Source organism: Lissotriton vulgaris, unplaced genomic scaffold (genome assembly GCF_964263255.1).
Source record: "Lissotriton vulgaris unplaced genomic scaffold, aLisVul1.2 SCAFFOLD_2407, whole genome shotgun sequence".
Taxonomy (NCBI): Eukaryota; Metazoa; Chordata; class Amphibia; order Caudata; family Salamandridae; genus Lissotriton; species Lissotriton vulgaris.
In genome coordinates this window covers 333,500-360,166 of record NW_028245873.1, presented here as the reverse complement: position 1 = coordinate 360,166, position 26,667 = coordinate 333,500, and the positions used below count along the sequence as shown (strand labels likewise).

Genomic DNA, 26,667 nt, shown 5'->3' with positions numbered 1-26,667 from the left:
TGCCACCTCATCTGCTTATCTAGTAGACTGAGATATCCTATGCAAACTTAATTGCACTGTTTTATGTACACCCAATGGAGTCGAATACAATGTGCCTCAAAACAGGACTAATGAAGGCCTTGTACTGCTATGTGAACAGATTGTCAGCCTGTTACCCTTAACCATGAAATGTCTATAGAATTAGAAAAAATGCTTTCACATGCACCTTCCATGTTATGGTCCAAAGGGGCCAATGATGTGGGGTACATCTCCCCAATGTACCCAATAAAGCAGTTGCCCCTTACAGCTGAATAGCCAGATCTGGTTTCTGTTGCCAGTCCGGCCCTGGTCGCAGCTTAAATGATGGAGGCTCCCGCAAGTCTTTACAGAGTCTACTTCTATCTTATCCCAATCCTTAAAGAAAAAATGTGTACGCTTTGGTCTTTCCCAGGGGCATACTTAGGTATGTTCTAAATCTCTTGTTTGCCTCTTTTACTCTAGAACACTGCAAGGATGACTCAGTCTACCCTCTTGCTGAATTTTCATTGTAGGGGCATAATGCTTCTAAGGAGAAACTGCAATTTTTCCTTCCCCTGGTGCATTATCTGGGCGATAAAATGTCTGCTTGAAAATGCCACAGATTGAAGCCATCTGCAAGTTGCCCTCTCGGTGGCCGTTTCCCAGGTAAGAACTTTCTTGGGTATGAATGGGTACCACAGGCAGTAGATCCTTGTGTATAACACTATGGCAGAGCCCCTACAGAATTATGTCAAAAAAGGATGTCCCCAAACCTTTGTTGTGGTCTAGAGAGGCCAGGCATGCCTTCCCGTAAATAAAGCAAGCTATTGCCTCTCTCCCTGCTCTTGGGCTCCATATTATGCAAAACTGTTTACTCTGTATTGTCTTGAATGTGATGGACTGGTTGTTGAGGTACTGGTACAGGATCATGGGGATCAGAAAAAGACAACAACAAACCATTCTCAGTGCCTCCTTTCTGTAGCTGCTCCTACCCATCGTGTTCAAGCATGTGAAAAAATGGTATAGAGTTCCACCTTGAATGTTGCTGTTCCCTACTCAGCTGTTGCTGCTCTTCTCCCCGCCACCAATACTCGCCTCGTTTACACAACCAGATTGTCTCAATACGAAATTCTGTTATCATCTGCTTCCCGTATCACCGTAATCTATTGCCCTACCTTCACCCAGCGTCCCTGATGCCCACCAGCAAGGAGTGAGAACCTCATGATTCTTATTTAACCGAGCATGTAATAACGCAACATGTTGTCCAATGCCAAACTGTGAAGTAGAGTATTTTGTTGGTGGATTATGCTTATAAATGGTTATGGTCAGCTGGTTCCCGGTTACGCTGTATGTCCTGTATGTTAAACGGTCTACAGTCACCGCTTGCCTAATGTGAAGTATTCATTCAGAGACTTGCATGACTTTGGCCTTCTCTCAATGCAGGGGGGTTTCTAAAATTCAGCAGGTACCCCAATAAAGAATGCCTGCATGTACAACATTTATTGAACGCTTTACTATTACTGTAGAAAAGTGGGGTTGTTAAATGTGCAGCGTACCTGAATTCTTATGGTGAAGTGTCTCATGGACATGCCCTCGCTGACTCTGCGGCTTGAAAAGCTACTTTGTCTAAAACCAGTGGCGCTGCTAAAAATGTTGTTCAAACCAATTTGTTCCCCATACTCTCCTCTAAAGATTTGTTGCTGGATCAAGCCTCTGAAAACAAGAAACAGTACTGGACCTACAGGAATTGTACATGGACTCTGAAGGAGCTTTGAGGGACAGCTCAGGGTGTGTAGTTGCACCAAGATTTCTGCTTCCTAACCTTGCGTGGTTGGTTGTACTGTGTATCATGGAACTGACCATGTCGGTGGAGATGGCGTGATTCTTCACATAACCGAGCATTCATGTGGGGTGTGAGGATGATCATCAGCCTCGTTGGTTGGATTGTAAATCTCTCTTTGTCTGTTGTTAGCAACAGATTCCTCTGTTAAGGATGAAAACCCTCGCCCCTTGAGTGGCATGCTTCATCATGGGGTTCCTCCTGACACATCTCATGAGGGCTTGTGGTGTGGGCTACAACTTCAACTGAGGGGGAAGGAACTCTTTGAAAGGAGTGTTTAGCGGAGTCTCTTTGTGAGCTAATGGTATGGGTGGGTAGTGCAGGGGGCAAATATGGAAGAAGCAATTAAAAACTAGCTCACGGTGGATTGATAACTGGATTAATTGATGTCGGCAAAAAGTCATACGACATTCATCCGGACCATGTGTATAGTCACTTAGCCATTAGTGGAAAAAAGCAATGTTTGATATATGATAATAGTAAAATGAGTAGATCCAGTGTTCTTCAAGACTGTGGCAATGTCCACTGTTGTCTTCACCTCCAAAAAGTCAAGTGTGTTTTCCAACTCGAGTCATAGAGGCAGGGGCGTATATTTACGATACGCTGTGCAATGCTTTATCTGCCCGGTTAAACAGCTTCGGTGGCCACAGTTCTGTGGAACACTGGTTGTACTAATTTTACTTTTACCACAAATTAAACTTTGCATTTCTCCACTAATGTCAGAGTGACTATACGCATGGTCCTGATGAATGCCGTACACCTTTTTTAGGGTTTCAATGAGGCCGAAACATGTCGATGACTGCATAACAACTGGGTTGAAGGTGTTAGTTGTCTCTTCGTTTTAATCCTATCCCTTGGGGATTCGGATTGTCAGCAACCAATCCACCAATTGTTTGTTTTAGTTCATGTTCCTTCCATATTTGTACTTTGCAGTACATACCCACACCTCTAGCTCTCTTAGGGACCTGGCTGAACCATCCTTCAAATAGCTCCTTCTCCCTCAGTGTAGATTGTAGCCAAAACCATAAGCCCTTGCAAGTGGTGTGAGGAGGAACCCTTTGATGAAGCATGCCACCCAAGGGTGGCTGAGGATTTCCGTCCTTAAGAGAGGAATCTGTTGCTAACCATGACCCTGATAGATTTGCAAGCCAACCAATGAGGTTTATGATCATTCCAACAGAAAGCATGCATCCTTGGTTTATGTGTGTGATAGACAGAAGATGTGTACGTCTAGTATTTAAACGCTCCTTTCTGACCCTCCTGTGAGTTTTGACTTCTCACAGTCTTCTGACCTGAAGAGCCCGGCATCCCCTCATTAGTGTCTACGTATAGTTTCAGTTGTATCAAATGTATTTTTCTTCACTCTTTGAGTTGAGACAAAAGTGTACACATATAGTGCCAGAATGTATGGATTCTAGCATTACATGCTCCAACTGACCAGGCGGAGAAGATCTGGCCCTTTACAATGGCAATTTGCCCTTAGAATATGTGTTATGCCTGCTGGATATTTTTGCATTATACATGTTATAAACTTCTATGAGGTTCATACGTGTCTGTTTCATTTCATAAGTGTGAGGCAGAAGGATAGCAGTGCCTGGGGATGTACTTTATTCCTCGAATTGATACATTGAGATAATAGCAATGCAGGGAAATGCCCTTTCTGCTGCACAGTGTCACTGAGCTAGGATAACATTGTCTGGGTTATTTATCCTGTGAGGTGACTCAGTGAGACAGAAGTGTAGACACGCGGCCTCTGTGCAGGGCCATCGAACAAAAGGTTCGACATGCCTGGGGTGTTCTTTGATTCGGGCACTCGGAAGGCTACAAATGCTGTGGAGTGTTCTTTAGTCCCTCTAGTGTCCATGGCAGCGCCTGGGACAATCTCATTTCTGTGTATTGATTTATTGAGAGATATGATAGCAATATCTGAAGCTGTCTTGTATTCAGTGCGGGTCTAATATCTGGGGATAGCCTGCATTCCACTGCGCGATGCAGTGACATCAGGTACTTCCCCCGTGTGATACTGTGACGTCGAAGGGGAGACATGTCTGTGACGCCTTTATTCTGGGCACCGATGCAGTGAGAATATACATGCCTGGGGGACTTCTTTATCCCTTGCATTGGTATAGATGTCTGGAGATGTTTTTATTCCCTGCAGTGTTAAAGGAGAGTGGTGCCTTCGAATATGCTTTATCCCTTGCAGTGATGCAGTAAGACTAAAAGATAGAATTGCCTAAATGTTTTTTTTATCTCATGCAGTGACAAAATTAGGATAAAAATCCCTAAGAACATCCAGGTTTTCCTGCTGCGTGATGGAACGAAAGAAATTTCAGGGGATGACTTTTTTTCCCTATTAGGATGCAGTGATCTAAAATAGCAGTGGCTTAGAAAGTTCTTTTTCCAATTCAGTGATGACGTAGGGTAGGTATGGCTCTGTTGAGCAGGCTCCCCTGTTTTCTTTTCCCCCTGAATATGACAACTGTGTGTTCACTGAGAGCGCTCCATTTACATCCTTGAGACCCGAGAGAAGGGTTCAGCGATTGAACCTCATGGGAATGGCTCATACCTGCCAACTAGGGCGATGCGACCGGTGCCACCGCAATGGGTGCTGACTTTAGGGTGCACAGTGTTTGCAAGTTTATTTTGGTTTTAAAAGCACCTGCTGCCGAGTTCTTTGCCTCCAGCAATTTTCAGACAACAATAAAAATGTCAAGATATGAATGTTATTCCTGGAGAGAAATTGGAGTTTTGTCCAGTTGAGGTTTTGACTGGTCATAAAATAGCACAGATTATTCATATGCCTGCTGCAAAGAACGTGTACCATGCAGATCACAAAGTGCATATGATGTAAATAGGTCAGTGGGTTACTGCTTTTCTAAGAGACATCCTTTTATTACTTGCAGTTTATAAGTTAAAATCCTAATATAGAACAGTGAATAATTAACTGTCATCAAAGAGCTGCATTCACACTGCAAAGTATAGATTAAAGCATAGATTAATGTTGCGAAAACGATTCATTTGAGTAGAAATGTATTCTTCTTATTAATTGAGACCCCCCAACTATGGTGTTCCGTTGTCACTTCTTAGTTTGTGCTTCTCCAGATCAAGTACTCTTAAACTGTACTGCCTACCAGTATGGATGGCCTATGACTAATACACCTTGTACTACTCTGGCTTATGTAATATTTCCTATACAGTGATGTACACATGTATGATTGTTTGTCTCTGTGTAATGTGTGTTTGTGATGCAAAGTGCTCTGACACCCTACACTGGTATGAGTGGCACTATATAACTAATTAAATGCATCTGAAAGAGAGTGGTTATGGAGACTTGAGCGGCACTGTTAAAGGGTGGCAGTGCGGACATCCGTGGCGGAGGTGGTAATTGGGGGTGCCAACAAACATTGTCACACTGGTCGCCATTAGGGCTAAAGCTGACCCTGTTGCCAACCCCCCTGTTTCAGACAGGAGACTGCCGATTTCAAGGCTAGTCTCCTCCCTCCCGATTCCTGCATATACAGACACCCGATTCTGATTGCCAAATCATGATCAGCTGGAAACAAGGCAGCTTGGGCTCGGAAATATACATCCTGAGTCAGAACGATTTGCCCTTAATTCGTGGAGGGGAAGACTAGAGGGTGCGACAGACCTCGACATTTAATTTTTGGCAGTTTTGCACAGCGCATACAAAAAAAGTGTAGAAATCTGTTTTTGTTTGCGCTATGTTATTAAACTGCCAAAATAGAATGCTGATTGTCTGTCACCATACATGCCAATAGACAGTTTCAGACAGATTGCCTCTGCTTCAGTCTAAATCCATAGTGAAATCATCTTCCGATTATTATTATTATTTTTTATCTCCCACTTGCCTGCTCTAAAATGTTGCACACAAACGGAGATAGGTCCTTACCGGGGTAGAGGGAGGGCTGGACCCTATGTAAATCTAATAACAAGAAAAATGCCCCCTCTCTCTATAGTTTTAGATGAAGACCAAATAAACAACTTAATTAAATCTGGTCTGGTATATTTATTTTTACCTTTTACTTTTTTCTTTGTACAAAAGGACTTTCAAAAAAATGGCAGAGAAAGGATACACAATACAAACGACAATTAACGTTATTCAACAATCTTAGACACGGCAATGCTTTACAGACAATTGGTGTATTAAAACTCTGTTTTTCTACATCCCACTAGACATATAACTGAGCCCTGATGATAGTTTGGACACTAATGGTCCAAGCTTGAAACGCGTCGGCATCTCCTGCAAGAGCGAATCAGAACATCCAGTTGTATCTAAAACAAAATTGATATATGCGTGTGTTGCTCTTGTAATTAATTGGCTTTTTTCTTGTGTCAATAAGTTTGATTGTTAAATTAATTTATGTATTACAGATACTGTTTTATTGTGATGTGGATTTTTGTTGGATGTAATGTTGAAATATTGTCTGTAAAGCATTGCCGTGTCTAAGATTGTTGAATAACGTTAATTGTCGTTTGTATTGTGTATCCTTTCTCTGCCATTTTTTTGAAAGTCCTTTTGTACAAAGAAAAAAGTAAAAGGTAAAAATAAATATACCAGACCAGATTTAATTAAGTTGTTTATTTGGTCTTCATCTAAAACTATAGAGAGAGGGGGCATTTTTCTTGTTATTTGCTCTAAAATGTTGGCATGTATGATGACTGTCTGTGGTAGCAGCGCTGGTTCTAGTAAATAAAAATGCCTTTATTACTGACTGCTTTAGGGGAATGTGACTATCTGCCTTCCCTGTTTAAAGGGTTCTTCTGCCAGTTTCTAATAATGTGTGTGTCTGTCTTCAAGAGGGAGGAGGGTTTAGTAAACAGTAGCACTGAGACTGCTGAAAATCACCCCAGAGAGGCGTCCAGGTGCCCAGGCACGAGGCAATCATGACGTGGTCATGCACAGACCTATTGGAGGAGCCAACAGAATTCAAAGCTAGCACTAGAGCTGATTGGTGAACTCCGGGGATAAATACTGGGAAGTCAGCCCTGCTAAGGGTGCAAGGAGTTCTCGTTGACCAAAGAGGAACCCCTCCAGTGTGGTTGGGAAGTTTGCAGTGTGCCAGAGTCTGCTGGTGGGAAAAGCGCCTTCATGTCCATTCTGTTATATGTAGAATAGTCGCAGTGCGTATGTTTGTATTAACATGTACATAGTATATTGTGTGTATGTTTCTAATGCACATGAATGTGTGTAAGGAGGAGATGATTGTGTGTGTGTTCTTATGTTCCTGATTTATAGAGTGCCAGATGGGATACTCTATCACAAACGTGACGGACATTCCTTCCACTGAATTACAATTGTTGTAAGATAAAATGCTGTTGCAATACGGTGGATAGGATAGCCATAACGTTTGTGATGGAAGCGTGGGTGTTATGTGTGCGCATTTGTGTGTGTCTGTGGGTATGTGCATTATTCTCACTAAAGGACATAGCATGCAAGTCCGCTTTGATAAAGCTTCAAGTCGCAAATTACATGTCAGCTAAGAACAGTATTACTATTTTCAAAAGTATGTAAACAAAGGTGTGTGCAGCTTGCAGACTGTATGCTTTGCAGCAATGTACACAATCACCTTTGATGATTAAATACAATCACTACAAGCATCCAGAGCCTGCATTTCCCACCCAGTGATACATTAGCTGTGTATTCAGCGTACAGGTCCCTTCAGATGACGCAAAAACCAGTGGCAGCTCCTCTGCTATGGCGGAGGAGCGTTGCGTCACTGCTTTTGAGCAGTGCAAAGCACGAAACATAAAATGATAATAACATTGCATTATTATAATTTTATCCTTCGGGCTGCTTTGCAGGCAGGCGGGTGGAGGGGCTGCTCTGCTCTCGGAGCAGGGCAGAGGAGGAGGGGTTTGCCGACTCCTAAGTGCGCAGTGACTGTTTGGTCGGCCCTCTGTGCACTTTTCGTGTGCTCCATGCAGGCTGCATTACAGCCTGCATGGAGAACATGCCCAACCCTCCAGCCCCTAGCTGAGCGCTGTGTCACGGCGCTCAGACCAATCACAGCGCTGCATTGCAGCGTTGTGATTGGTCAGGGGAGCCTGGCTGTACTTCCTGTTCGAAGATGAGAAGAGCAGGTGTGGGGAGGCAGGACCGGCGGCAGGGTAATTTTTTTATATATATTGCGCAATCAAACCCCCCGCGAATCCCCTGCGACACCCCCTCTTACAACAAGCAACACCGCCGCCACACGCGAGAAATGCCGGCCGCTACTGCGTAAAACCCTTTGCTAGTGTTCGCATCACTCTTGTGATGCACTGTTCGAGGATATGTGAGTATGTGAGGTGCCCTGACGGATATATCTTAAAAGATTATTAAGGACTGGTATCATTTAACGGCTGAGGAATCCACACTCTGCAACGTAAAATGCAGGAACTTAACAAGGTCTTTCCTCTGATAAGGCACCTATACTTGGGTACATTATTTTAGTTCAATGAATTGGTGGTACTTGGTTGTACAACCGTGGGAAGCCAGTGCCGTAGGATGTTTTGACTAGTTACTATAATGCTAATAATCTGACTATCAATGTTTGAAACACTCATGTGATGAACTTAAGGAACCTTAAGGAACAAGAAATCCAGTTTCAGTTGGAAAATTAGCTGGATGAAGTGCCAAAAAAGTATTCCCTTATACATCTCTTGGTGTTTTCTTTAACGAAACTCTAACTCTTAAAACGCTTAAAGAGTTTGGACTTATAAGGCCTGATTACAAGTTGCTCATAATATTACGTCCCATGCGCAAACTTCTGCTTACGCAAGGGGCAGGATTTTGAGTTAGAAAGTATTTAACTCATCCTATAATTATCGGTTGAGTTAAATACTTCAACCTTCGTTAAATTTTGGCATGTCAAACCTTCTGGAATTTAACTGGGGACAACCGTACAGTAATTACCGTAACATGCAGACTTTGGTGCGGTAACACCAAAATGTGCTTGTTATTCCCCAGAAATACGTAATAGGTGCTGTTTATCGCACCTGATAAATACGGAGCCCCATGGTATAGTTATTTAGCAGGTGAGATAAATAGCGCCTATACTTGTAATCAGCGGTACAAAAAGGGGGTGGTGATGGACGGAGCATCTGAATCAATCAAACACTCACACCCAGTCAAAAGATCTGGGTTTAATCCATCACCGTTCTTTAGCCCACTCTGCCACCCAAGTTCAGACATGGCTATATGCAAATCAGTCTGACCCTGTGCCTCATGGGAACAGTCCAGCCCGAACTGCCAAGCCATGTCTTCCCTGGACCGGAAACAAGCTTCCGAGGACCGGTTTCTGGCATTCCAGCCATCTTCAGCCCGGCTTGCTTGAATCCAGTGGCAAAGTGAGCAAGGGACTCACGTCTGAGCATATGCTGCCACACTTATGGCGGCCAAAAGCGGTACAAAAGGGGGTGGTGATGGACGGAGCATCTGAATCAATCAAACACTCACACCCAGTCAAAAGATCTGGGTTTAATCCATCACCGTTCTTTAGCCCACTCTGCCACCCCAGCTCAGACATGGCCATATGCAAATCAGTCTGACCCTGTACCTCATGGGAACAGTCCAGCCTGAACTGCCAAGCCATGCCTTTCCTTGGCTTGCAAACTAACGATGAATTAAACCCAGATCTGTGACTGGGGGTGAATGTTTTGCCATTGTGCAACATTCCGTCCATCATCTTGTGTGTTTTTCTGAGTCTGAGTGAGGCACATCAGCCCAGATAGCCACACCAGCAACGACTGTCTGGGACAAAAAAAGAAATGATGTTGCACCCCTTACGCCTCACCTGCGACAAGCAATGTAGTGGACGCCAGATGTGGGCAATGATGTCAACATGCACAGTGCACTCAAAGTATCTGAATGCACAGCCCACAGGTATTAGGCTGGGGACAAGACACATCGGGAATAGACTGAGAGGAAGATTGTGGCACAAGATGTGGAATTGTTTGAGAATGAAGCAGAGAAAGAATATTGAACAAGGTGCCCCTGAAGCACAATGGGTTTTCGTACCCACTTTTAGTGCCATGTTACGTGTTTGGTATTGAAGGGTTTCATCTTTATAACCCCTTCCATGCTCATGACGAGCTCAGCTCGTCATGCAGCACAGTGCTCGTGTGCTGATGACGAGCTGAGCTCGTCATGACCACACCCGTTTTTATTGCTGTCCAGCACAGCAGAGGAATATCTCAAGCAGCGATGTGGTTAATTGGTTTCTCTTTCTGTCCTTTGGAAATGCTGGCTTTTGTATGGCGAATACGCCTAGGAGTCCCTCCTGTTGGACTTTTGTATCCTCTCTTGAGGACTGTCCCTGTTACAGGTGCTCCTACTCATCAGTTTACTTAGATTGCCACAAAAGCACTCTTTTTTTTTGTTGGCCTGCCTCTGCTCAAGTGTTCCGTTTACTTCACTTGAGCAGCTTCATTTGCCTGCCCACTTAATATGCCTGTGCTGTCCACCCCTCCCCCACCCACAACACTGCTTGCCTGCCCCCACCACCCCTCCGACATTTCTTTTTTTTAAAATAATGTTTACGTTAAAATGAGTACATTTTACCACGGGCAGGGGGGAGATTAAGTGATTTGCCCAGATTCATATGATGTCGAGCAGACACGGAGGCTCGAACACGGATCACCAGCTCCCTAGATGGCAGCTCTGACTGCTGTGCCACATCCTCTCACTCTGGAGGATCCATGTTGGAGTCTCCCTTTGGTCACCTCAAAGGTGCTGCTGTTACGACAGGGAACTTGTTTTTTATGCATTTTGACTGCTTTCTAGGAACAGTTGCCTGCTTTAAGAAAAGGGGCCAACAACATATGCAATCCATCCCAGGCTCAAATGCCATATTTTTTCGCTTGAGGCATGTAGCACAAATTTGTGCAAGTGCGAAGGCCTCTGAGAGACGGTGCAGTAATGCATACCTGCCAGGATAGCCCTTCTTCTATATCATTGTGGGTACAATTCACTTCTCAAGTCCTTTACATCTTCGGCCATATTCAAGAAGGAATGTTTCATTGGAAATGAGTCTGCACATAAGAAAGAGCTCTCAACCTAAGAGTAGGTTTGACCTTAACACAGGAGAAGCTACTGCCGAGTATCAAGGTAGGTTTTTACAATATTGCATTTCAAAGTAATAAAGAATTTATATAACACGCATCCCTCACTTTTCCTGCTTAATTTCAAGCTTTGCTACTGAAGTGGTTCTGTTTTCTAGAAATTGGTGGAGAACCTGGCTGTGTTCGTGGCAACCGTCTTCTTAACGGAGTGACCGCTGTAAGATGGTCGTCACATCGTACTATGACTCAAACCGGGGCGGTTGAGTAGTGTACTTCTTTCCTTCTGAAGCCGCCAGCTCACCCACGTGTCATGTGATGAAAACACCCTCCTTTCATGCAGAAACACCAGAGAAAAGACCAGGATCAGGAAATGACAATGACCATCCACAGTCTCACCATGCCTTGTTATGAAGACAGGGTATCACAAACAACAAAACACTCTGTATTACAGGTATTCATTTGTATACTATTTTATAATAATGAATATTGCACTATTTGCCAATTATTAATAACACCAAACTGGTTTACAGGTCATACACTGAATAGAAATGTGTTACAAACCCTCTGAATTGATTGTTTAAGTGTGTATTTACAAATTATCATAAATTCTTCCCTGTCGTCTTTCCAACTGTTATGCCCCCTATGAACTGAACTGTATGAGGGTCCCTTACAACATGGTCACCTCGTGTAGACGAGTACATTCACATTCCATTACGTGGTCATTCTTGCCCTGCATCTGTTTCCACGTTAATGGCATAAACCAATGAAACTACTTCCAGCCCCGGGGCTGCCGATAGTTCTCTGAAGTTGATGCGTCACTAGTGGCAATGGAGCAGTAATGTATTCAAAGCTCTGAGTGGTAAACTGACAGCATAAAAACAGCTGTGAGTTCAGCCTCCGGGCTGTGATGCCAACCAGTCCTTGTCACATCTGTTTTTATGCTGCCAGTTTACCACCCTGAGAGCTTTGAATACGTTACTGATCCGATGCCACTGGGGAAGTGACGCATAAACTTCAGAGAACTATCGCTGTCCTTTCAACTGGTACAGATTCTTTCATGTATCGTCTCACATATAAGCAACCGTTGCCATATAAATTCCCATGGGGAGTTTGAGCCTTCGATAGGAAAAAGGGGGGTAGGAGAGGAATAAAATAGGGTTCTATCCAGATGTGAAGGTCTCCCTCCGCTTTGTCTTTTGTCGATGGGGTATCCAAAGATATTGGAGTAGACGCCTCACTCACTTATTGTGACATGCTTAATTTTTTTTTTTTTTATTCAATTTTTATTGCAGAATCAGAAATGTACAATCATGCGTGCAATCTTGCCCGTCTCCGCTTATCACCTTCCCGCTATAGTCACTATAACATCACACAGCCATTCAGCCCACATCCCGGAGGCAGGGTGGCGAGTGCTAAGGATCCGAAAGTAAGCCAGGTGATAAGACAGTAATGTTAACCTTTACTCGACATCAGTACATGCGGGCTTGTTTAATGGATCTGCTTTTCTGGACCTACCCCCCCCCAAACCCCAACCAACAACTTGCCCCCCCCCCCCCCGGTTAGCATGAGGAATAATGAACAAGGCCAGCGCCCTCGCTCTACCCAAGGAAACTTAACAAATAAACCCATCCTTCTACCACAATCTTCCGGTCCACTCATACAGTAATCATCCTCACAGCTCCCTCAGGGCCCCCTCAACCCCCCACCCTCCACCCACTCCCTGAACTGTTGCTGGTGTGAGCCAACTGCAGGATTATAATCTGTCACTCAGGAGCTGAGGGAACAACACTCACACGCCACCTGAAACCCACTGTCGACCTCACTCTTCTTGGTCCCCTTCCTGTGACAGGTACTCAGTCAGCGCCTGCACCAAACTCTCCCATGCCCGTGCCACCTCCAATCCTCCCTCATCTGCAGTGCGCGTTGCCTGTCTAAGCCGGATCATACTTTCACTTCTGGCCCATTTGTCCAATTCCGTCGCCCAAAGCCTACTGGACGGGCCCTCCGTCGACTTCCAGCGCCAGGTGATCTCTCTCTGAGCCAAAATAAGACCTAGATCCATAAATTTACTGGTGACCTTCGTTTTCTTCGTGTGAGGAAACCATAGCAGCAGACAGGCTGCCTTATCGAAAGTCACCTGTCTCTCCGTCACTTCATTCAAGAGCTCTCTCACTTCCGTCCAATACAATCCCAGTTTCGGGCTATCCCAAAACATGTTGTCCAACTCTGCCCCTGGGAGGAAGCACCTCGGGCATGCCGCCCCCTCGACATGGAAATGCCTCTGGATCTTGTTACATAGGCCCTGCGTACTACAAAAAAGTGCACTTGTTGAAAGCGGGCATTCCTGCATCCCTTCCCCGCCCTCCTCAAGAGCTGACCCCATGTTTCATCCGGTATGGGTTTCCCCACACTCTCCTCCCATTTCGATTTCAACCCGGTAAGGGGTGTCAGTCCTTCGTGGAGCATTTGCGAGTGCAAACACGTAACCGCCTTGAACTTCCCCGCGGACATCACGACAAATTGGCACGCCATCGTGGTCGTTGGCTCCAACTGCCCTTCTCCCCAGTGCTTCTTTATTGCCGCTGTGACGGCCATGTACAAGAGGAAGTTCCCAGCCGGGATTCCAAACTGGTCCTGCACCGCTTGGAAGGGCAGCAATTCTCCATCTGCATACAAATCACCCACCATGTGGAGCCCCATCTCCTCCCACTCCATAAGGGGGGACCAGTCTCCTCCATGCGGTAGCGCTGTTAGCATGTCCAGAGGTATTTCCGGGGCATACGGGTGTACCACTTCCGCTCGCTTCCGACTCCTATTCCAGCATAGCCGCAACGTTTTTTCCTCAAGCGTCAGATCCCGTACATCAAGCTGTTGGTGCATAATGATGTAAGACAATACATGTCTCGGGATCCCCCCCCCTCGGTGCAAGGCAGGTCCCCGAAATTCCCTAGCCACGTGTTGCGTAAGGATCTGTAACTGCGCCGCCAAATAATACAATTCAAAATCTGGCACCGCCATTCCCCCTTCGAATTTAGGCCGCCGCAACGTGTCCAACGCCACCCGTCTCCTTCCGTTCCCCCGTAGGAACCCAATGGTGAGGGTCCGCAGTTCCTTAACCCCTCCCCTGCTGATGACGGAACCGCTCCGTCATCAGGTACAGTTGAGCTGTGCTGATGACGGAGCGGTTCCGTGATGGCCCGGCCGCCGCGCCTGCGCGGCGCTGATTTCGCGCCTGCGCTGCAGTCTTAATGAGCGGGGCGGGTCATGACGGAACCGCTCCGTCACCAGCACAGCTCAACTGTAGCTGGTGACGGAGCGGTTCTGTCACCAGCATGCGGCGGCCGCACAGCCGCCCCGCCCCTTTAGCGCTGCGGCGGAATAGCCGCCGCAGCGAAAGGGTTAAAGAACCTGGGCGGGATCCATATTGGTAAGGTTCTAAAATAATACAGGAGGCGCGGCAAGGCCACCATTTTGAGCAGCGCCACTCTTCCAACCACCGATAGCGGGAGAGTGGCCCAAAATGCCACCGAGCCCCTCAGGGCTCTCATACAACGACCTATGTTCCCTTCCAGCAAATCTTCAGCACTATGGTAGATCCTCACTCCTAGGTAGGTAAAACAGGAATCCTCCCAAACCACATCCGCAGGTAACGGCGGCTGAGGCATCCCCGCCCTCAGTGGGAAGACACAAGTCTTACGCCAGTTTACTTTGAGACCCGACAGGGCTCCAAACGCGATAAGCGCTTTCATTGCTCTCTTCAGCGCATCGATTCAGAAAAGGGGCTGGTGATGAACAGAGTGTCTGAATTAAGCAGACCACTCTTACCCAGTCCAAAGATCAGGGCTTGATCCATCACCGTTTTTTAGCTCACTGTACCATCCCAGCTCAGAACTTAGCTATATGCAAATTAGTCTGACCCTGGCCCAGTGCATCATGGGAACAGGGCAGACCAAACTACCAAGGCAATTCTTATACTGGGAAGGAAACAAGCTACCGGGGACCGGTTTCTGGCATTTCAGCCGTCTTCGGCCCGGCTTGCTTGAATAACAGTGATGGATCAAGCCCTGATCTTTGGACTGGGTAAGAGTGGTCTGCTTAATTCAGACACTCTGTTCATCACCACCCCCTTTTCTGAATCGTCTTTGGCCACTATAGGTGTGGCAGGGTATACTCAGACATGAGTCCCTTTCTCACTGCACCATCAGGAGTCAAGCAAGCCGGGCCGAAGACGGCTGAAATGCCAGAAACCGGTCCCCGTTAGCTTGTCTCCTTTCTGGTGAAGAATTGGCTTGGTAGTTTAGTCTGCCCTGTTCCCATGATGCACTGGGCCAGGGACAGACTGATTTGCATATAGCCAGGTTCTGAGCTGGGATGGTGCAGTGAGATAAATAACAGTGATGGATCAAGCCCTGATCTTTGGACTGGGTAAGAGTGGTCTGCTTAATTCAGACACTCTGTTCATCACCACCCCCTTTTCTGAATCGTTTTTGGCCACTTTAGGTGTGGCAGGGTATACTCAGACATGAGTCCCTTTCTCACTGCACCATCAGGAGTCAAGCAAGCCGGGCCGAAGACGGCTGAAATGCCAGAAACCGGTCCCCGGTAGCTTGTCTCCTTTCTGGTGAAGAATTGGCTTGGTAGTTTAGTCTGCCCTGTTCCCATGATGCACTGGGCCAGGGACAGACTGATTTGCATATAGCCAGGATCTGAGCTGGGATGGTGCAGTGAAATAAATAACAGTGATGGATCAAGCCCTGATCTTTGGACTGGGTAAGAGTGGTCTGCTTAATTCAGACACTCTGTTCATCACCACCCCCATTTCTGAATCGTCTTTGGCCACTATAGGTGTGGCAGGGTATACTCAGACATGAGTCCCTTTCTCACTGCACCATCAGGAGTCAAGCAAGCTGGGCCGAAGACGGCTGAAATGCCAGTAACCGGTCCCCGGTAGCTTGTCTCCTTTCTGGTGAAGAATTGGCTTGGTAGTTAAGTCTGCCCTGTTCCCATGATGCACTGGGCCAGGGACAGACTGATTTGCATATAGCCAGGTTCTGAGCTGGGATGGTGCAGTTAAATAAATAACAGTGATGGATCAAGCCCTGATCTTTGGACTGGGTAAGAGTGGTCTGCTTAATTCAGACACTCTGTTCATCACCACCCCCTATTCTGAATCGTCTTTGGCCACTATAGGTGTGGCAGGGTATACTCAGACATGAGTCCCTTTCTCACTGCACCATCAGGAGCCAAGCAAGCCGGGCCGAAGACGGCTGAAATGCCAGAAACTGGTCCCCGGTAGCTTGTCTCCTTTCTGGTGAAGAATTGGCTTGGTAGTTTAGTCTGCCCTGTTCCCATGATGCACTGGGCCAGGGACAGACTGATTTGCATATAGCCAGGTTCTGAGCTGGGATGGTGCAGTGAGATAAATAACAGTGATGGATCAAGCCCTGATCTTTGGACTGGGTAAGAGTGGTCTGCTTAATTCAGACACTCTGTTCATCACCAGCCCCTTTTCTGAATCGTCTTTGGCCACTATAGGTGTGGCAGGGTATACTCAGACATGAGTCCCTTTCTCACTGCACCATCAGGAGTCAAGCAAGCCGGGCCGAAGACGGCTGAAATGCCAGAAACCGGTCCCCGGTAGCTTGTCTCCTTTCTGGTGAAGAATTGGCTTGGTAGTTTAGTCTGCCCTGTTCCCATGATGCACTGGGCCAGGGACAGACTGATTTGCATATAGCCAGGTTCTGAGCTGGGATGGTGCAGTGAGATAAATAACAGTGATGGATCAAGCCCTGATCTTTGGACTGGGTAAGAGTGGTCTGCTTAATTCAGACACTCTGTTCATCACCACCCCCTTTTCTGAATCTTCTTTGGCCACTATAGGTGTGGCAGGGTATACTCAGACATGAGTCCCTTTCTCACTGCACCATCAGGAGTCAAGCAAGCCGGGCCAAAGACGGCTGAAATGCCAGAAACCGGTCCCCGGTAGCTTGTCTCCTTTCTGGTGAAGAATTGGCTTGGTAGTTTAGTCTGCCCTGTTCCCATGATGCACTGGGCCAGGGACAGACTGATTTGCATATAGCCAGGTTCTGAGCTGGGATGGTGCAGTGAGATAAATAACAGTGATGGATCAAGCCCTGATCTTTGGACTGGGTAAGAGTGGTCTGCTTAATTCAGACACTCTGTTCATCACCACCCCCTTTTCTGAATCGTCTTTGGCCACTATAGGTGTGGCAGGGTATACTCAGACATGAGTCCCTTTCTCACTGCACCATCAGGAGTCAAGCAAGCCGGGCCGAAGACGGCTGAAATGCCAGAAACCGGTCCCCGGTAGCTAGTCTCCTTTCTGGTGAAGAATTGGCTTGGTAGTTTAGTCTGCCCTGTTCCCATGATGCACTGGGCCAGGGACAGACTGACACTCTGTTCATCACCACCCCCTTTTCTGAATCCTCTTCAGCGCATCAGCCATGTCCTCTAGGAACATCAGTAGATCATCCGCGTAGAGTGAGATGTAATGCTGCTCACCTCGGCAGACGATCCCTCCGTACACCGTCCCTGACCTAGCACGTATCGCCAGGGGTTCTATCGCCAAAGCGAACAGTAGAGGCGATAGCGAACATCCTTGTCGTGTGCCTCTCTACACCGGATATGCGGACGCACCCTGGCAGTAGCCGAGGAGTACAATACTCTCGTCCAGCGCCTGAACCTGGTCCCTAGGCCAAACCTCTTCAACACCTCATCCAGATAATCCCACTCTAAGCTATCAAATGCTTTTTCTATGTCAATAGACAGCACCGCAGGCCAGTCGCCCGGGTCCAGCTTGATAAGCGTGGCTCAAATCCACCGGAGTGACTTACAGCACTCACCTATAATTACCTTACAGGAAGTCAGCCGGACAGCGGAGAAGTATAAACAAAAGTCTTTATTAGGCCAAACAACACTCATATGAGAGGGCCCTGTCCGACCTCACTCCTGGGAGTGCGAACGAGAGGACTGACTCTCTGCATCACAGCAATACATTATAATGCAAAAACAGTAAATGGGGTACGCCCCTTGTGGAAAGTTACCGAGCCTCAGACCAGTGGACAATGCTCTCATACAGCAGGCATCTGCACCTGCAAGGGATACATTATTATCTCTGCTCAAGGCCATGGAGCTAGGCTTCGGCGTCTCTGGGTATGAGAACATTACAGATAACGAGACTTGTTAGTTTCGGCCACAGTGAGCCGAGAAACGAAAACTGCTGTCTTAGTATATTTCTGTATTCCTGCGGGAGGGGTATGAGCGAGCAGGGCCCGCAGGCACAGAGAGTTACACAAAATGGTGGCACACAGGCTAAGCTAAGAAACTAATATGGTCACGCATAGATTTGAATATAAGCAATAAGTAAGAATATGAATCCAGCATAAGTGCATATACGAACTGTATTAGTTAGTCATATGATGCTAACTCGCACGTCATCATAGGATAATTAGGGCATAGAAAAAGTGAATTCTATCAGACCCTCCTTTTAGCATCATTGGCTAACTATAGCCTCATTTATTTGCAAAAAGGTAGTGCCGACATCCAGTCTAGGGGCAGGACTTTACTACTTCAGTCTAGAACATCTTCTGCAATAAACATTAACCAACTTGCATCCGCAGGAATTTCAGTAATCATGGAAGTGGCATATTGACCATGTAACTTCTTTTTCGGACGTATATTTGCAGCACACATTGAACAACATGGAGGGAGGCAATATATGCAAAGGCAGCAGGACAGAATAACACTCACCACTCCAACCAAACCCATCAATATCTTCCAACCCCAGGAAGAAAAGGCACCCCAGAGCCACCCTTGTAGAGACCATGTCCCATTGTCTTGGTGTAGTTCAGCCGCTAATCTATGCAATTTTTGTACTGCCAAGTTAACAGTCGGGGCGGAGTCTGGGATATAAACACAGCAAGATGTCCCGATGACGCGACAGGCCCCGCCCCTATCAGCTAGTATGACGTCAAGGACCATCCTGTTCTGGATCGTGAATAATCTCATAGCCTGAACCTCAACAGATATGTTAGTCGTAATGTCAGCCTCAATCAGAACCACCTTTTCCATTACCCTAGAGAGTCGTCTAATGGCTCTACTGTTGAATATAGGGCCCCAGAAAGGAAGCAAACCCTTAGAAAAATCAGTCCATTGTTGGTACGAGGTATCCGTCTGATCAACGTCATCTACCTGAAGTTCCCTCCTTTTACGCTGCTCTTGCGGCTGCTCCTGAGGACTAGGGAATCGACGATGAGTTTTGTGGTAATCAGAGGGAGCCACATACACAGGAGGAATCATATAAGCTAGGTAGCATACCCCGCCCCAACCCTCAGGCAACCATAAGTATCCATTATCACCGCAGACGAAATAGACACTGGGTGTGGCAATCAAAGAGGGGCTAAGAACCAAACGTATTGAGGCAGTCACATTACAAGAGCTATTACCAACTTTGATGGGGCCCCTTCCCTGTATACAGAAGAATGGAGAAGGACCCACCACAGCCAGGGGTATCAAAGACTTGGAACTGTCGTTACTTTTTGGAGGATGCCTATAAGACAAAGTGGCGTCCAATTTCATGAAACTATCCCTAAGTCGATCAGTATCATTAGGTGTCAAGAATCGACCCAACCTTTTCTCACATGTCTCTATAAAAGTCTGGTCAAAACGTCCGTCAGTATATATTCGTCCAAGGGAAGCTGAAGGCAAAGGACGCACTCGCATTGTCATTGTCCACCCCCTATTCTGAAGGCGTGGAGTGAGAGAATCTGGCTGCTGGAAGTATTTAACAAGACCAATAAGAGTATACCACCCCACACAACTATTCACTGGTGTTAAAGGGAGAGCAAGGAATCTATCCTTTTTGTAGGCAGCAGAAGGCAAAAGCCCGCAAACCCAACAATCTGTCAAGTTGGTAGTGGCGTGTGCATGGTGCAAAGTCTTAATGAAAACATTGTCCTTGTAATTTTTTCTAATCATTCTTTCACCATAATCAACAGTGACCATATTATGTTCTGGAACAGCGGTGGGTGTGGGTACAAAAACATGTACAGGATAATGTTTATCTAGAAAAAACAGTATTCCGAGAGTCACTAGAAAGGCAATCAAAATGACAATTATAACCACAATTTTTCCCTTTCGGGAAAGGGCCAACCAGGGGGAATCAGGCTCAGGTCTCGGGGGAGCTGCAAAGGGCTGCTCCTCATCAGGAATGGGCCGCCCAAAGGGATACATTCTGTATACTTTTAGCACCAAAAATCAAAAATAAAAATAAAAATCACACTATCACTAATAAAAAATAGTCCCAGACAATCCTCAACCGGCCAGAGGGGTTCTTCAACCCTTAAAAAGGGATCTTCTCCCTGTGTCCTTCAAAGCCTCACAGGCAGGCTTTTACCGTCCATACCTTTTTCCCACGATGCCATCCAACAATGTAGAAACAAGGGAAGCACTTAATTTGGGCCCCGCGCCACTCTATAGTCTCAAAGAACACAATCTTCGGCCAAGCACCAGGGCTCTTACAAGTCCATCCCTATCACTAAATCTTCTTATTCATGAGAACCACTAAGCCCTTTTTCCAGTGCCCAGTCCATCACTTGCAGTAGTTATATTTGTTATTTTCTTAATCGGGGCCGCAAATTATATCGAGTGCTCCCCGGCACTTCGGGATCTGTGAACAAGACAGGTGTACCTGTGGCAGACGCTGGGCTTTCCGATATCTCTTCACTAGTAGCAAGGGGAGTTGTAGAGCTCACCGAATTGTCAATTCCGCTACGCTCTTCTCCAATCAGTGAAGCATCCGAGAAAGGAGCATACCGCGGTATGCTTTCATGCTCTTGGTCTGCGATGCCATCCTGTACCCATCTGTCATAGGGCAACGGGAGCGGGACTCTCTTTACATGCGAGGCATGAGTCCACGCCTTTCTGCCCTCGATCCGAAGCGCCGTGCGCGTGGTGAGGAGCACCTGGCGCGGCTCTGACCACCTTGGCTCCAGGCAAGACTTCCGCTGATATCGTCGCACCACGACCCAATCCCCTGGGTGGATGGTGTGTCCAGGCCCCTCCGGCAACGGCTTCAGAGTGTCTGCTACCTGCTGATGAATAGAACGAAGATCTTTAGTCAAAGCATACAGATAATCTGTCAACAGAGGGTAAGGAACTTCGGAGAAACATTTAGGTCGGGCACTCCCCAAATATTGGCCGGGCGGCCAAATACCACCTCGTGCGGGGAGACGCCCATTTTTGCATTTACAGTGACTCTCGTTGAAAGCAAGGCTAAGGGAAGTGCGTCTGGCCAACGGAGACCTGTACTCTCACATATTTTGGCCATCTTTAGCTTGAGCGTGCCGTTGAACCGCTCCACCAGTCCTTCCGCCTGAGGATGTAAGGCTGAGTGGAACTTCTGGGAAATATGCAAACCTTTGCATATTTGTTTCACTAATTCAGCATTGAAGGACGTACCATTATCACTCCAGATCACCCTAGGTAATCCGAAGCGGGAGAAATACTCCTTTATCAACATTTTAGCAGTAGAAATGGCTGTACAATCCTTAGTTGGGAAAGCCTCCACCCACCTACTAAAGGCACACACGACTACAAGAACGTACTTCAAGTTATTGACCCTTTCCATTTCGATATAATCCATCTGGATCACCTCGAAAGGGAAAGAGGGGGGTGCAAAATTTCCAGTTGGGACAGGAGTACCCTTTCCAGGATTGTGTCTCAAACACACCATACACTGACGAACCAAATTGGTGGCCATTTTAGAGATATTTTTATTACTCCACACCGGGTCTAACAGCTTGCAGATACCCTTGGCACTCACATGGGCAGGGCCATGCGCCATCGTCACTACTGGAAGAACATACGCATTCGGTAGCAGCCATCGTCTCTTGTCTGTCGTATCTGTCCAACATTCGTCCGCATCCAGTCGTCCCTGCCCATCCTTCCATGCTCTCAATTCCTCGTCTGTCACTTTTTCTTGTATGTTCTTGACACTCTGTACAGTGTCTGCAAACATATGGACATCTGGGACCCATCTAGCTGGCCCTGCCACAAACATCCGTGGTAATTTGTCTCTAGCAGTTTCCTTTGCTGTCTCATCGGCAAAAGCATTGCCTCTTCCCACATCATCCACTATCGTCTTGTGTGCGCTACATTTTATCACAGCCAGTCTTTTGGGTAGTGTCAGTGCCGTTAGCAGTCGTAATATCAGTGGACCATGTTGTATCCGCTGTCCGTGAGACGTCAGAAATCCCCGTTCTGCCCAAAGTCGCCCATAATTATGAGCCACGCCAAAGGCGTATTGGCTATCAGTGTAGATGTTCACATTCAGCCCCTCACTCAACTCACATGCTCTCAGTAAGGCAATAATCTCGGCAGCCTGGGCAGAATTGTAAGGTATTCTAGAAGTCTCTACCACCGTCTGTAATGTTGTTATTGCATATGCTGCTGTCGATGTACCGTCTGGTCATTTAAAACAGGATCCATCGACATACAATTCCCCATCTGGTTCTTCCATGGGCCTGTCTGTCAGATCCACCCTCCCTTTTGTCTCTTCTTCAGTCCTATACAGACAGTCATGTATGTCATCATCATTTGCGTCAGTATCTGTGAGGATAGGTAACAAGGTGGCGGGGTTCAATGTGGCACACCTTTTAATTGTTACATGGGGTGCAAAAAGTGTCATCTCGTAACCCGTCAGACGAGCGCTTGTTAAATGCTGCGTCTGTGTTCTGTTCAACAAAATATCCACAGCATGCGGTACCATTACTGTGAGGTCTGATCCCAGCACGAGCCCTGCCGATTGTCTTATGGAGACCGCAGCAGCCGCTGTGGCTCTCAAACAGCTCGGCAGCGCTCTTGCCACATTATCAAGCATGGCGGAAAAGTACGCGCATGGTCTCTGCTTCCCCCCAAAACACTGTGTTAAGACAGACAACGCGCAACCTTCCGCCTCGTGCACGTAAAGAACAAAAGGCTTCTGGTAATCAGGTGTTCCAAGAACTGGCGCCGAACACAAAGACGTTTTTAGTGACTCAAACGCTTCCTGACATGCGGGAGTCCAGGGTAGGGGTTCGCGCACCTCTTTGGTAGTCAGATACAATAGGGGTTTTGTTAGTAGCGCATAGTTAGGTATCCACTGGCGACAATACGATGTTATGCCTAAGAACGCGCGCACCTCTCGCTGCGTGTTAGGTACTTGCATGTTAGTGATCGCTTTTATGCGCTCCGGCGTCAATCTCCTCCCTACTTTCGAAAGGAGGTGACCGAGATAGGTGACCTCCGTTCGACAGTATTGAAATTTCGGGAGGGACACTTTATGCCCCCTTTTAGCCAAATGGTGTAACAATTTTACAGTAGCATCCCGACAACCCTGCTCATCGTCCGATGCTATTAGGATATCATCCACATATTGCAACATGACGTTGCCAGGTGGAAGTTCCAGGTCATCCAATTGTGCCTTTAGAGCCTGACTATATATACTCGGACTCTCCGTATACCCCTGGGGAATTCTCTTGAAGCGGAAACTTCGGCCAGCCAATGAGAATCCGAAGAGGTAACGGCTGTCTTCATGTACCGGAATACTGAAGAAAGCATTTTTCAAATCTAGGACAGAGAAATATTTGGCCGAAGGTGGAATCATAGTCAATATAGTAGTGATGTCCGAGACCACCGGATATTGTGGCTCCACTACTCTATTTACTTGCCGCAAATCAATCACAAATCTATAAGCATCAGGAGTATTATCAGTAGCATCAGGTGACCGTCTTTTAAGTATAGGCAAAATAGGACTGTTACATATATTCAAATCAGTCTCTTCCACTACTCCAGACTGTATTAAATCTTGAATTATTTGTAACAAGGCCTTCTCTCCCTCCCTAGGTATTCTATATTGTGGAATTCTGGGCAATTTGGCTCCCACCTTCACTCTTATTGTCACCGGGGCAATATCCATTTTCCCTACATCATTATCACTGACAGCCCACAAGCTGTCGGGTATGCCTCGGAACTCAGGTGGCAGCGGGTCGTCTTTTGAAAAGCACTGTAGTGGGCGGGCAACATTCGGGCCTAGAGTAAGGTACACGCCATCCGGGGAACAATAGATGGTGGCATGCAATCTCTTCAATAAATCTAAGCCCAGCAAATTTTCTCCACAATTCGATGTCAATAAAAACGGTGAATCAACAGTAAAAGGGCCAATCGTTAACGTGAGAGGTTTAGAAATGGGGCTAATCACCGGAGTTCCTGCGAAACCCACGGATATGTTATTCTTGCCAGACAGAGCCGCCCCTGGGACCCGAGAACGAGCCACTGAACTTTTCATTGCACCTGTATCCACTAGAAATTTCTGTTGAGACCCCATTAAGTCAGCTTCGACATAAGGTCCCCTCTGATCAACTTCCATAAGTACTGGTCCCATGCTCTGTCCTACGCTGTCCTAGTTGTGGGAGAACCCTGTCAAGTCGTCCACCGAATAATCATCGTTATAATATTGGCCCCCGCTCCTCTGCGACTGTTGTCTATCTGCCCCGTTATCAAAGTAATTGCCTCCCGGTCTCCCACCTCCTTCTGATCGCGCAACCTGTCTCCCAAAATCACCACTACCTCGTCCTCGTCCTCTTCCTGGACCGGTACCTGACTGGAGCAGTGGGCAGTCTCGCCACCAATGCCCTTCCTGTTTACACTTGGCGCACTGGTTCGGTCCCAATCTTTCCCTACTCTCACCTCTTCCAAAACCACCTCCCCTGTTCGGCGCCGCACCTCTTCCCCTGCCTCTTGCCACTTGCTGCAACAAAACCCTCGTCTTTAAATCCTTAGCCTTCTTTTCCTGCTTGTCCTTGTTCTCATTTTCCCTGTGTTCGTAATATTGTGCCATACTTAATATTCCCGAAGGAGAGGACGTTGTCCACGTGCTCTCCGACGCTTGCATTCTGGCTGATATTTCAGGCAATAAGTTCGTAACAAACTTGTTGACGAAGAGTCGTAACCCTCCATCTTGTGACACATCCTGCCCACTAAAATCCATAAACGTTTCCTCAAACCTCGTAAAGAAATCAGAGACCGCCTCATCCTTCTTCTGCTTACAAGCCGTTAATTTATCCCAATCTACCTTTTTCGGGGGAATGAGAGAATGCATATACTTTATAATGCGCCCTGGCAAAGCTAATATCTCAGCCCTCGGCTTCTCCCCTGGCTTACGCTCCTTGTCCCAATCCTGCAACTCCTGCCATGTACCTCCCAGCTCCTCCGTATGATCCGTACCTTTCACTTGCCGCCACACATCAACCGGGACCAAAAGCCCGAAAAACAATTCGACATCAGCCAACGTCATCACAGTAGAAGACGCTGCTTCCGTAAGCTCTTTGTAATAGGCAGTCGGATTCTTTCTAGAATCCGGTAGCTGAGCCTTTAATGACAACACCTCACTTCTCTTCCATGGCGTATACACCCATTGCTCCTGGAAATGTGCATCTATCCTATTTCTGATAACAGCTCTCGTAGCCGGGTCTAACAACTCGGGGACCTCGGGATGAAAAATAGGGTGCACCTCGCGCATTGGGTGGAGACCAGGGAAGTGGGGTGTACCAACAGAGGGTAATTCATTCCTGTATTGCAATAGTGCGCGCAGACTACTCATCACTTCCTTCACCCCTGTGTTCGTTCTATATGCTCCAGCCTGTATATCTCGTAAAACCGCTGGAGCCACGCCTCCATATCCCTGCTCCCATAGCGGTATCAATACATTAGACATGTGCCACAAAGCGTGCTGCTGCATCAAGGGCTCAAAATCTTTCATGGTGGACCAAATATCTTCGAACGAATAAATATTATTCCTGGCCCATTGACATGCCTGATTGGCCACCATACTTTTTTCATCTAAACCAACTGTAGAGCGTGTAAGCAGCTTCCGTACCTGTGAAAACAATCCGCTACCTGCGCCGCGACTCGGTGTCAGCATCTCCTGACTGGGGGTGGTACTAGCTGAAACAGTAGGGAGTGCTAAAGAAAATGGTGAGGGTGCAGGTGAAGTTGTCTGGAGTAGAGAAACGAGGGGTGTCGAGGGCAGGGATAGTTGGGGGGCACTCGCTGAAGGACCTGGGACGGCACTACTAGGGGCCGAAAGTGGCAAGGGGGGGTACAAGGGCTGTGGGGCATAAGGGGGAGGGGGTCGAGCATTCAAAATGTCCTCCATCTCATCAGGGTCGTCTTCTCGTACCACATAACTTTTATTTTCTTTCAGCCTACAAAGCCTATCTGCGCGCTCCATACGTAGTGCATTCTCATTCCCCACCTGTTCCTTCGCTTTCTGCGCCATAGTCTGGGTGGACTTTTTATACTCCTCTTTCTCCTCTCGCATCTTGCGTTTCCTGACCTCTTTCTGCCACACTCGCAAAGAGTCGAACATACTCTGACGGCTACGCCTAGCGAACAGTTTGTCTTGCAAATAATCCAACTTAGCTTCATCAAAAGAACCCGTCAAAGGCCATTGTAAATCCACATTATCAGCAGTGTACCGATGCCACAAAGTGCCGAACAAAATCGGGACCAGTCCATGTTTAACATACATATCAAAACTCGGCGTCCCTTCAGGGGGTGCAGGTTGGCTCTCGGCCAGTCTAGTATCTGAGGGTCGACAACAGCATCCAAAACATCGTAACTTGCTAAAACACGGCATCTTTACTTTGACGTAGAAGTAGCACCTCTCCACTGACTACTTTTACCTTGAATCACAACTCGAGTTCATT

General features: G+C 46.9%; 1 protein-coding gene across 1 annotated transcript in view; it reads left to right on the top strand.

The window, feature by feature from the left end:
• Positions 1-26,667, top strand: part of LOC147666260 (galanin receptor 2b-like) — a 283,090-nt gene that overhangs the window by 16,971 nt on the left and 239,452 nt on the right. Inside the window, exon 2 of the mRNA XM_086949185.1 lies at positions 481-663. The gene's annotated coding sequence lies outside the window, so the exon portion shown is untranslated. The remainder of the gene's footprint in view (positions 1-480; positions 664-26,667) is intronic.